The sequence below is a fragment of the Temnothorax longispinosus genome, chromosome 4 (genome assembly GCF_030848805.1).
Source record: "Temnothorax longispinosus isolate EJ_2023e chromosome 4, Tlon_JGU_v1, whole genome shotgun sequence".
Taxonomy (NCBI): domain Eukaryota; kingdom Metazoa; phylum Arthropoda; class Insecta; order Hymenoptera; family Formicidae; genus Temnothorax; species Temnothorax longispinosus.
The window spans coordinates 17,396,606-17,409,669 of NC_092361.1; the positions used below are offsets into that span (position 1 = coordinate 17,396,606).

Consider the following 13,064-nt stretch of genomic DNA (forward strand, 5'->3'; position numbering starts at 1 on the left):
CTTTTCCTTATAAATACCAATGTTTCTAACTAGGTTTGATTATGTAAGCTGTAAGCTATCAGCGCGCAGTTTCCCGCAGTTTCCCGTAGTTACATAAATAACTCCAGATTACTGTTAAGCTTTCGTCAAACTTTTGTTTAACTGCCATAAAACCCGTTCAAAATTATTAACTAAATTTACAATAAATACGCCTCGAGCATTGTAACAGATGCTGAAACCCTTCATCATGCTCCTCAGTGTATTCGCCAAAACGTCAAGTTTAACTAGCTTTGCTACGCGGATTAGTTTCGGAACGGTATAAGTTCTCACGCGGTTTTGCCTCCAATTAGTACAGAAGATTCGACCCTCAATTTCGATAGAAATCTATCAGCGCGGACAGTGAACATGTTACGTCCAGGAATTGATCGTAGATATTCTCGGAAGTTCTCACGCTACGTAAACTTCATTATTACCAATGCGGATATCACGTTCCCGTATTATACTCTGGGTACTATGATATTGTCATTTGCACCGGTATGGAAACAGTATTATCCGGTATTATTCATAGGGAAATGAAATTGGCGCCAATTTCGTGACGGATAAATTGGTTGGGTTTCTAAAACGCCACCGAAACATAACTCGGATAATATTGTCTTCCGCACAATAATACAGGCAAATATACAATAGCAACTGCATTGCGCGGATTGGTTATCGCTTCTATGTCGATAGCAGTGTTAGTTTCTTAACATCACAGAAACTGAGTTGCATAACAGCAAATTCTATTACGTATTTCATCGTCTTAATGAAATTTTCCCTCTTTATCGAAGATTGGGAGAACTTCGAATAGCAAAACTTCCCATGGAATGTCTACAATGTATGTCGCAAATATTGACATTATTTTTATTAAATGTATAGAAAAATATTTTAAGAATCTCAGAAAACGAATTTCGGAGAACGGAAAATGTTCTTAAAGAAAAGAATCACTCTGATATTTGTTTTCCTCGAATTATTGCTTCTTCTAAGAACTCGATTAAAACGATAAAAGGATTCGGATTTAGGTATACGTTATATATTTTTCTCGTTAGATAAATTCCATGAAATAACTTCAAAAAATTAAAAATTGTTGATTCTTAAAAATTCTATTCTATATATTACTTAAAAAGTAATTTAAATGATTTAAGTAAAAGATATCTTTATATTTATAAGTAAATCTGTTTCTCAATAAATAATTAGTTACGTTTGTCGATCAACATTTAGAACGTGACAATTTATAATTATTATAACTATAAATAATAATTATTAATTTTCAGAATAGCAATCTCCATATACGTATCAAAAAATTTTATATCGCACTATCTTATCCAAAGATGCGATTTGATCATTGCAAATTTCTGTACACCATATTAATTCGAAGATTAGACGCGTTGAGAAATGTCGATACATTTGTAAAATGATTAGATTAATTAACATACCACGATGGGACATGACTTACTGCAAAATGCCTACACGATTTAATAATGGTACAAAAGAATTTCTTCGCTTAAGCCTGTGCACATAATCGAGTAACCGATACGCTCGTTTCAGAAATGAAGCAAAGCTATACAGCTTAAATCCTCCACCGATCGTAATATTATTGTCTGATGCAATCCAATATGATCCTATATCGCATTCAGAACCGCGGAATTCAGATTGGAATGCTAATCGATTATATACCCGAATCGCAATAAACGGAATATCCTACGTAAATGCTGTAGCTTACAAATATTATTTATGTGACTAAATCTCTTTGCGGAAACTATGTGATAAATATTTTACATACAAGTTTATTTCTGTGTCCATAACTTTTTCGTATCAACGTGTATACAAATTATATTAATCTCATCTTGTGCACTCAAAAATCAAGATGTTTCGAGTAGTTTATATAATGGTAATTTTTGTACCCATATAGCATGTAAATTTTTAATAATATAGAATAATAAAAGCAATATGAAAATATAGTTTTATTCTTGATTATAATCGCGGCTTATAAATAACGTTTAAATAAAAAGAATTTTTCTATTTTATAAAAATTTAACAAGCAATTACAAATATTTCAATACTTGCAACACTGACATGAATCGTTCAGTTTTACGTAACGAAGAACTATGCGTATATATTGAAAATTTATAAAACGTGTATCTCTACTTTTAAATTTTTTTGTTGTACATTTACATGCTTTTATACGAAAATACATACACAAAAATACAATACATAAATGCTATGTGCTTTAAACGCTTTCAACGATGAGAGATGGAAAGGGTTGCAACGTCAAACGAATTTTACATGGCCAAGTCGAAAAACAACTGACGCGAACAGATATCGTGCACGCGATAAGATTGACGCGGAAAAATTGAAGCGAATGTATATTACGATTTAATGTGATTTCAGAAGTTTTTTATTTCAAGGCTATTGCAATTAAGAGCGAGAATGATGTTGGAAAATTAAATTTTTTCGAACTAATTCATAATATAATTAACAAATTTTAGTCGGATTTTGTAAATTATGATTAACAAATCCATCTATATTACAATAAAAAAGATAGATATTTATTAATATAATGTATTACATATTTTTATTTGTAGATCTTCTTAATACTATATTGTTAATATTATACATTTCTCTTTCTAATTAAATGTATTAATATAAAGCTATATAAATAAAACTGCAAGAATTATTATAGAATTGCAATCAGTTGCCGAGTGCCATAATATCATATATATATCATTTCGAGGATTATTCGAATTATCGTCATGAGTATCTGAGTTGCAGCTTCGTCATTAATTAGGTGCATATATGCTGAGATATCCATTCCTACTTTGATCTAGAAGTACTTTCAGCGAATAGCCACAGCTTTATAGTGAAAATCAATAGATGTAATTAAATCCTGCAGCAGTATTGAAAGGCTAAAATACGATTCCGCTAATAAAAAAAATTAAATATCTCCTTTAAAACTCATTCCTCTTACTATAAACACAATTAAACAATTTTTAAGATTAAAAAACGCTATATGTAACAGAAGAAAAAGAGAGATTAAATTTCTGTCAATAAAAAGTTGATTACAAAACAGTTAAAAAATGATATTGTATGTACATTATTCTATTCTCTATTGCAATAATATCACAGAAACAAAAGCTAGACAGTACTTATACTGTGGTAAAATCATTAAAAAGTTGCTACTCTACTGTTAAAAAAATAATCAGTGCATAGCTTTATATTTATAGCGAATGGCGAAGTTAGCTTATAAATAATTTCAGGCATAACACGAGAATTCAAGATGAAATAAAAGGATTCTACGAAAGTACAGCATGACACTTTTCTGACGAACTTCTAAAAGAAAAGTCGGCGCTCGTAACATAGTCTTTGAAGTATTCGTGCCCTGACGCTCACCATGTAACAAACGGAGTAAAGGGCGTAATGTTGCGTTTTATAAGGGTATAAAAGAGTCGTGAGTGTCGTGACGTCGTAGTAGAGACGGAAAAAAAGAAAGCGAAATTTAACGGGGCATACATGCAAGTATTCGAAGTATTCAAATAAAGTATCTCTGTTAGCTTAAGCACACTGCCCGTTGAAAAACTGTAAGTTTCACGATAAAAGAATTTCATAAAAATTAAGAGCTTGGCAAGAATGCGAGATGTTAATTGACTAATCGGTGTCGTAATAATAAAATACTTAATAAAACGTAAGTTATCGCTTCAGAAATTTTCAGTAGTTTTATTCCAATACTGATTTATCATTAACATACGTTTCATAAAATTTAAAAAGTTTATTGACGTTTGTAATTTTTCAAAATCTTGAAACTGTTATTTTGTATGAATCATATCCGTAAAATATTTAAAATAAAACCTTGTGTTTTATTTCATGACAAAAAAAAATATATATTTATATATTTCTCATCTTGAAATAATTATCTTAAAATAATCATCATAAAAAACTCTAAACATTTTGCATAGATATTTCTACAAATAATTGCCACTTTATGACAGTCATAATTTATGAATTCTAGTTGTTAATTTTAGTTTTATTGTTCAAATAAAATTAGATAAATAAAAGTAAAATTATGCTTTTCTTCTTACATTAAAAAATTGAATTCTTCAGATCTTTATCTTACATAATAAAACAATACAATTTATTAAATATTAGAAAAATTCTGTGGCTTTAAGCCAAAAGTCACGGTCGTAGTCTTTATCACAAAAATATGTTTTGCTTTATACATGGTAGCTACATCGCTATGTTGGTACCTGTCTATACAGTGCAGTGTAATAATCGCATTAAACTGTCTGCCTTAGTTTATGAGCTTTGCGCGTTACGGTGTTTAAACAGTCACGTGTTTGTAATAACATAAAATTCTATATATCCTAGTGTAATATTTATATATTTAAATAGTGTAATATTTCATAATAATAAACAATTAATAAGAAATGCGAAAAAAAGGCTTAAGAACTGGCACGTGAAAATACCACGACACAACTGTGATATGAAATAATCCCTTAGTCCTGGAAATTCTCGATCCCTCAAATACCTAATTATTTAGATAAATCGTGTTCTTAATAAACGTTTCCACTGAGCAAAAGCTCATTTGCTATTCAAAAGTTTGCCACTGACATATGGAATTTTTCTCTAAGATCATATAATATGACATAATTAACAAAATCGAGTTAGTTAAGATAGACAGTTCGAAAATATATAATCGAAATTAGTATATCATGTGCAATATGTTTTAAATGCATAAATTCCGCAAAATGCGTGTATTATTTAATTAATAACCGATATATTGCACCTTTAAATTACTTTGATACCTCGTTAATTACTTCACATAATCAATCCGAAAATAAAGGGCAAATTACATTTAAATCATTAAAAGACTAAAAGTGCGATACGGAGGTAATATTCGAAATTAAGCATTGTTAAAGAAATAATTACATCCATAAACATAATATAAGAATTTATCATTTCCATCTCCTGTCATTTCAATTTGTATATTTAAATAGATCGCGCGACATATACCTACTTCGATAAATAAGTTGTTGCCTCATGTAACTAACGCAACGTTGAGGGTGCAAGTTAATTACCATGCAAACTTATAATTGTTAGTTGTTTATAGGAAATTATTGCGATCGTGTTTCTCAAGATAATTAAGTGCGTTTTCAAAAATATTAACACGATGACTGACGAAGCAACTCGCGTCAGTGCTTGCCAACTCGAGTGCTCACCGCGCGTATGACAACAAAGGAACCGCGTATACACAGTAACATGTTGTACGCCACGAAAAAAAAACAAGCACGGCTTTGTGCCAGCCAGTTCACCGTTGCAAAAATATTTAATATACATATATACTGCATACCGTAAATTTCATATCTTTATCCCTGCATATTAATATCGAAGGTTACTATCGCATATATAAGCATCATTAAATCTAATATTAATCTAAGTTTAATCTAATATTAATATAAGTTTAATCTAAGTATTAATTTAAAGTTTAATTTTACTTTATATCAATCAACAAATTATTTACGTCAAATAATTCGTTATTAATTTGCTAAATTGCCTCTTGCCAAATTCTTTATTTTTTTCAGAAGAATAAAATTTTAATAATTCAATAAATTTTATTATAATATAAAAAATTAAAATATTAAATAACCTTAGAAAATATGACAATTTATTTTCTTGATAAAATTATCTTACAATTAGTTAAATTATATTATATCTTATTATTTTGGTATGTAGAACTGTACAAGGTAAATAATAATGATAAATCAACTTTTATTTTCCGATTATACAAAACAAAAATAAATAATTAATCATTCGGTATTTCGTTTAAAAAGATTAAATTATTTGCATGTTAAATTTTACAAGTAATTAATTTGTCAAAGTCATTGATACCTATAATATAATAAATATTGAGAACTTATGTATAAGAAATTAACAGAATCAGTGGAATAAAAGATTAATATTATTTGAATTGTGAGACTCAATAACAGATAATAGATTAATACTGCACGTATAAGAGCAATTACTAAGTGCACGATACTACACGTTGGCCTATAATCGTTTATAACTCAAGAACCATCGTGACCTCGACAGTTTTGTATTAAGATCTCCTCTAATTAATCCTCAGAATATATTAAAATATTATACGGTGTTTATAGAGCATTCTGTGTATAAGCATCATTTATAAGTATTAAATAGTTTGCAAAGTGACAACACGGATAGTCTTCCGCCCGGCGCTAAAGTTCACTCTAGTTTCTGGTACGTGTTGAAAGTCATTAAAATACGCGTATATAGCCGGTAACCCGCTCGCCGCAAGTTGCCACCTGTTCGAGAACTAATTAAACGAGCTACGCCCTCATAAAAGCAAATAACTGAAATTCATTCCTATATGCTAATCTCCTCTAAAAACGATACCAAACGAATAGTAGAATTTGATTTTATTCCTGTTCGCAAGCATTTTGTGGCTCAATTGTTAATTAAATATATTCTAATTTTAACTCCTTAACTGTTAGTCGGGAAAAAATGCTTGTGGACCAAAAATGCTTATGACAAGAGTTAATAAAATTATAAAAAGAATACTTTCTGGAGATTTTTTGAGTTGCTGAATCTACATTTTTATTGAAATTTTAAATGTATATATTTTAAACGTAAAATAAAAATTCTTATAAATCAAATTTTTTGTAAACCGAGTGGTATTTTATACTCTGGAAAAATTTTTTACCGATTTGAACCCATAGTAAGTACTTTAACATTTTGGTTAGTGCCTCTTAAGTGAAAATTATCTTTGCGTAACTGAATATCGACAAAACTAATTGAGAAAATTGACTAGTATAATAACTTAAAAATCTTTGAAATAGATAGAATAGCTAATTACGATTTTTAGTTACGCGCCGGTGTTATTTCTAGTCCAAATACGTAAAATTAAGAGATTACGATATCTAAATAATTTGATTACTATAATCGATGGGCCCCAAATTTTTCCCAGAGTATTTTTTGGCCGCCAGATTGAATTCACTATTTTAAATTTTGCAATTTTAATTTCAAATTTGAATTCAGCGACCCCAAATACATAAAAATATAATATCCCGTTCTAATTGCTCCAGTATATCTTTTTTGAATATGCGGATATTTTCCATCATTAATAGTCAAAGAATTAATGATAAATAAAGATTTATTTGTTAAATGTGCCTTTAGAGAAGATATTTGCCAATAAAACTTGAAAAAGAATTAAATTTTAATAGTCATTATATGTATACCTATTATATAAAAGACACAAAATAAAAAAAAATAATTGTCACAATTATGCAACGTATTTTGTATGTGCTTTCGACTCTATGTTAATATTTCGTAATTAAGCAATCTCGCAAATATTGCTTAGATTAATATTTATCGATGTAAAAAATAACGTAAACAAAAAGTCGATTTGGCCACGTTATTTCGAGACATTTATTTCATTTTATTCAGGGCTTCAGTTTCATTGAAATTTGTCTTCTTTTCCTATTTTTTATTCTAACATGCCAAAGGCTCGTTAAATCGTACTTCTCTCGTTTCGTTTCACTTCTCTCAGCCTTTCTCACGAATGTCAGTATCAATTCACAGGAAATGAGCGCAGCGGGAGTTTCAAGTTAAACGAAGAAACGAGAATAATACAGAGATAGTACGATCAGAATCGTATTTACATAGAATGATTCTCATTCTATAAATTACCTCTAATTTTATTTTTTATCATTGGGCTATATATATAAGAACATGTATTTTATATTTAGACTTAGATCTTCAACAAAGTTGCAAGCCTGTTTATTTGCAATTGTATTTACAATTGTATTTTCATTTACAATTGAACAGTTTATTTGCTGTAATAGTCTGTATAATTCTACAAAGAATCTAATTTACATAACTGTAGAATTTATCCAGAATCTAAAACCGCTCTTGGGTATAGTACCTGTAACAGTAACACGAGCATCTTTTTCAACACCATTGCATGGAAGGTGTGAAATTATTTGCTCTAACGTTCGTGTACTTAATATGCTGGGAACTCGTGCGCCAGTATTTCTGCCGCGAAAAGTTCGCCGGAGCAGTCGTTGCAGCCTCGGGAGAAAAAGAAAAAAATTGCTTTCAATTTCTACTCTCATTTAAATCGCAAGTCAAATGCAAATCAGCCGCGGAAGCTCGTGCACGCATGGTTAAATGCAACCGTATTATCGCGTCCAGGAAGTGCGTCGAACATTCCTCTTTAATTAACGAATTCAGACGAGCGAGGCACGCGATGGAGCCTCTAATTTAACAATTTATTAAAAATAAAAAATCATCGTGCAAATAATAATTTTATTAAAGAGATTGAAAAATCGAGATCAAGGAAACAATTTTTTTTTATGTTTTATATTCGAGATTTTTTAAAAATATGTATAAAAATTACATTCTGCGAGATAATGAATTTAATCAGTTCGGCCAACTCTGCGTATAATGTTAATAATGAATAATGGTTACAGAAATCCAGCCCGTATACACGTAAAAATCATTCGCTGCAATTTTCTCTGATGATGTGTCCCATTGTATTGTATTTATTGAAAAGTGATTCACTTAAAATGCAATATAATTATTGCATGTAATTATACTTTATTCAAATGTGATATAAATTGTAATACAAATAGCCGTAAAGATTTAATAACAATATAAGTTAAAAATAATTAATTTAAATTTCAAGTAAAAATCTAAAAACATAAAAATAATTTATTTAAAACAATTATAAAATTTATGTAGTTATGTTCCAATTATTTTAGAAATATTTTATATTAAATTTAATTTAATATAAAAAAGACGGATTAACGTGCAACGTCGGTTGATTGGCACCCTTTGTTGCTGGTGAATTGATAACTTGTGATCAAACCTTGCGTTACCAAGAATTTTACATCAAACATTTCATACACAAGAAATCACTATCTTGCTTCAGCGAACATTATTTCATCAGAAACTTATCAAAAAATTATGTGAAATTACGTAAAGATACGTAAATAGATATAAAAATAATATTAACTGTATATAAAATATTTTGAATCATACGCGTTTCATTGAAATATTTATAAATATAAATTATGCAATCGTAGGATGTGATACATACATTTGAAATTGATATCACGTCAAATCTTAATAAAATATTATCTTTTAGTATCGCGATAAAAATATTTTTATCACAAGAAATTAAAAATGTAACAATAATTTATTATATGATAAATGTAATTTTAATTATAATATGACATTTTCATAGCAACTCCGATATTTGTAACAAACACAAATCACAAAAAAAAAGAGAAGCGGTATAAGCTTAAGGAAAGCGAGTATTGTGTGCAGCCGAAATAAATGTATATACTCTCTTCATTTTATTAAGCTGTTATTATTTCTGTCTTCAATCGTTTAATTATACTAGAAACCTATTGTGCTGTTACATATTACGTGATATAATTCTGTGTAAATTCTGTGTAAACGCATCAATGTTGTTAAATCCCATCAAGGCCGGGAGCAATTTTAAGTCTTCAGCTCAATAATTAACCAGCTCAGTATCTTGTCGAAGCGCAAAGTCAAACGCTTAATTTGTTTTCAGTTTACTGTAATTAAAGCACAATGAGTATATATATGTATATTGCACTATTATATGTATATTATATATTATATTGTAGGTACACAACTTTTCCCTTTCATTTTTTCCTCAACGTTTGACAATTTTTATGGGATTCTGTGAGAATGAACAATTTTTTATCCGCAGAACTGTCATCACTATTATTTTTTATGACAAAAATAACTCCTTTCTTATCTTTCTTTACAATTCAATGGTATCGAAACATCTCATCTGTCGCACATTTTCCGTCGTAAAATCGTAGCATCGGCACGATTACTTATCGCCTTTAGCTCGTGATTCGTTGTTGCTAAATTCTTTATCGCCGTTATGTCACTATGATATTTCAGGTTGTATAGATTTTGAAGTGACTTCGCTATTAATATCTATATTAAGTAAAATAAGTCATAAGTGTTATAATAGAATGTTTATATAATTAGTTGCAGCATAAAATTTGTTCAATGTTTTTATTACTCCATTTTAAAAAATTTGTTTTTGTGATTTAAATATATATATCTTAGGATTTTTTAAATGTAATCTGTTATCGTGAATACATTTATTACAACGCCCAATTAATGCAATTATTTCAAAATGTTTCATGAACCTAGAGATATCAAGCCCAATTTGAGTATTACAAAACCTGCATACGTTATATTTGTTGCATGGCTTTATACGTGCGCAAATAACTTGCTTGTTTTCTCTTAATAACGCGGAAATATATACGAGATAAACTTTACAGAGAAACTGTGAAACTATTTATCGTTTTAATCGAGCGATATAAATCGACGAGTTTCTAGATTGTTAATTAACATAGTAAAGCAAGTTTTAATAAAAAATAAAAATTTGCCAAGAATAAGATTTTGCAATAAACAGATAAGAAGACTTCTTATCGACTCTTTATAAAATGCCATAACTTATTGCAAGATACAAAATAAAAAAATTGTGTTTCCTTCCATTTATCATAATTTAAAAGAAATAAATAAACAGGCAATCATGTTAAAATAAGTCATGTGATTCAATTTGAAGTTATATTTAACTAAAATTTAATATCATTACCGTAATCAAGACATTAAATATTAAATATAATCTCGGATTTTTAAAAGTGATATCCATGTTTTCACTTAATCCTAAGAACCGACAAGTTAATAAAGAGAAGTTACGATCTTTCAAAGAAAACTTTCAAGAAAATTATTTCTTATACTTATTTAAATAATCAATAGTCAGCAGTTCGTCAACTTTGTTGCCGCTTGGTATCAATTATAAAAGTTGAGGAGAGATTCGAAGAAATCTGTTATATTAATAAAATCATTTTATATGGAATGAAAAGTCATTAAAAAGTTTCAAAGTACAGAATTTTTATACAAACTTTAGAAAAATTTGTTAAAACAACGAGGAATACAGGATAAGATTTATATGTATTGTTATTAAGCAAGATATATAAATGATCAAAATGTTAAACATTTGGATAAATTTGTATCAAATTTGAAAATGTTTAATAATTGAACTAAAATATATATACATATAATGTATATGTATACGTAATATACGTAAAATTTACTTCGATCCAGTTCTGGAGTAAACAATAGTTTTTTCCTTAGTTTAGTTGTATATCATATCGGTGGTTTGCTTACCTCCTTCATTAACTGTTATTAAATTTGATGTTTGTGAATATTTAATTATCTATTTTCTTCTATATGTTTTATGATATCTCATAAAACAGTGCTCAGTTTAAAAATTTACTTTTGCAAATATGCCTTTTTCACTTCAGACATAAAGGTCAACTTCTCAAAATAACAGAAACTAAATTTTATTTCTATATATTCCACAACTGATGCAAAGTGGCCGCAATATTATTTGTCTTGTAAAATTTAAATAAAGAACTCTATGGCACTCTGTATAGACGGTTATTAATTCAGAAAATCGATACCAGATAATACAGCCATTTCTAAATAAGCACAAAACATCGGTAACTTTCCAATACGTTATAAATTATTTACAGGAGCAAAGCTAAATATCACGAAAAGTTTTATCGTCCCACAGTTACAGTTAGCAGTCCGCAATTACAATTTCTGTTTGAAACGTACATTTGCGGTGATTGGTCTGAAAGAGAGAAACGGCTGGAGGAGAAACTAAACGAAAAAGAGAGGAACCATCAGAGATCCATGCGCAAATGATTTTATTAAACATTAATCCTACGGCAAAAATAAGTCAAAAATAAAGGTAGACCACGATACTACTTTCATTTTCCTTAGCTTGATGAATAAATTTCATTTCATAAACAAATTCACGTTCTCTCTTTTTCTTCTCTTTCTTCCTGTCCTTATATTTGCACCAGAATTAATCGGCTCGCGTATTTTTCCCCATGTAAATTTTGATATAAAGTTCACCGCGAGATGAAAATATTTTTTTCCGCGAAATCTATCTATACGAATAACGGAAATGAAAACCTTCGAATAATGAAGAGCTCTATATAATAATTTGACGAAACGGAAACTGTAATTCTCGATAATTACCATTTAAATATTTTCATTAGTCATATATGCACGTTTTATACCTTACTTCTCTATCTTAAATTAAATATTCCCATAACCAAATCTTCTCCCTTTATAAAATCTCCTATCAGAAACTCATCCTATTAAAAACACATTCATATTGATTTAGTATCCTGCAATGCGTCGTGCTTGTTATTTTAGTTTGTACGAGAAAAGAATTTTTTACATTTCTTTTTTTTTGTATTATCTTTTTCAGATATATATAATATCTAAATCGTAGACACGTATGTAGACTGAACTCGCGACGTCGTGACAATGATTGATGCGGTTTGGATTTTTATATCGTTGTATAGCAAATGATATTGGCGACACGATATAATTAATCTATTAGATGACTCGAGATTGCTTGTCAAACCTTTTTCGCCTTTTAATGATACGGCCGTGTTAGTAATGCTATGGTAGTAAATGAGATTAGCAAACGTTATTGTGACGATCAATACAGTTTATTGCGCGCGTAAATCTTTATGCGACATTCTGAAGCTGCGTTAGATATAATCTAAATCCGATGCCATATTTCGAAAAATTCAAGAATAAACAATAAAATGGATATACAATAAAATAAGAATAAGTAATAAAAAAAACAGCGAGTAAAGCAGTTGTCAATACAATAAAACTTTAAACTTTTTTAAAGTTTTCTAGAAATGTGATTTTCTTGACAAAATAAAGTATTAATTATATTTCCGTATTAAACACAGAAATATTTTAATAAAAAACGTAATTGTGTGTATAAAATTTTTCATAATATTATAAAATAACTGTTAAAAATTTAGAAATTGCCACACACACAGTTGTCTTCCAGTCGCAAAGCAAATAAAATTTTTACACGTCACGTCATCTCATGTAAGTGCGTCGCCTCATCTAAATATTCAAATTTAATGTTTTAACAACTCATAACA

The 13,064-nt window shown here is 28.9% G+C and overlaps 1 long non-coding RNA gene across 1 annotated transcript in view; it reads right to left on the bottom strand.

Moving 5' to 3' along the window:
• The window catches only part of LOC139812403 (uncharacterized), a 339,231-nt gene that overhangs the window by 238,384 nt on the left and 87,783 nt on the right, over positions 1-13,064 (bottom strand). The gene's annotated exons all lie outside the window — the stretch shown is intronic.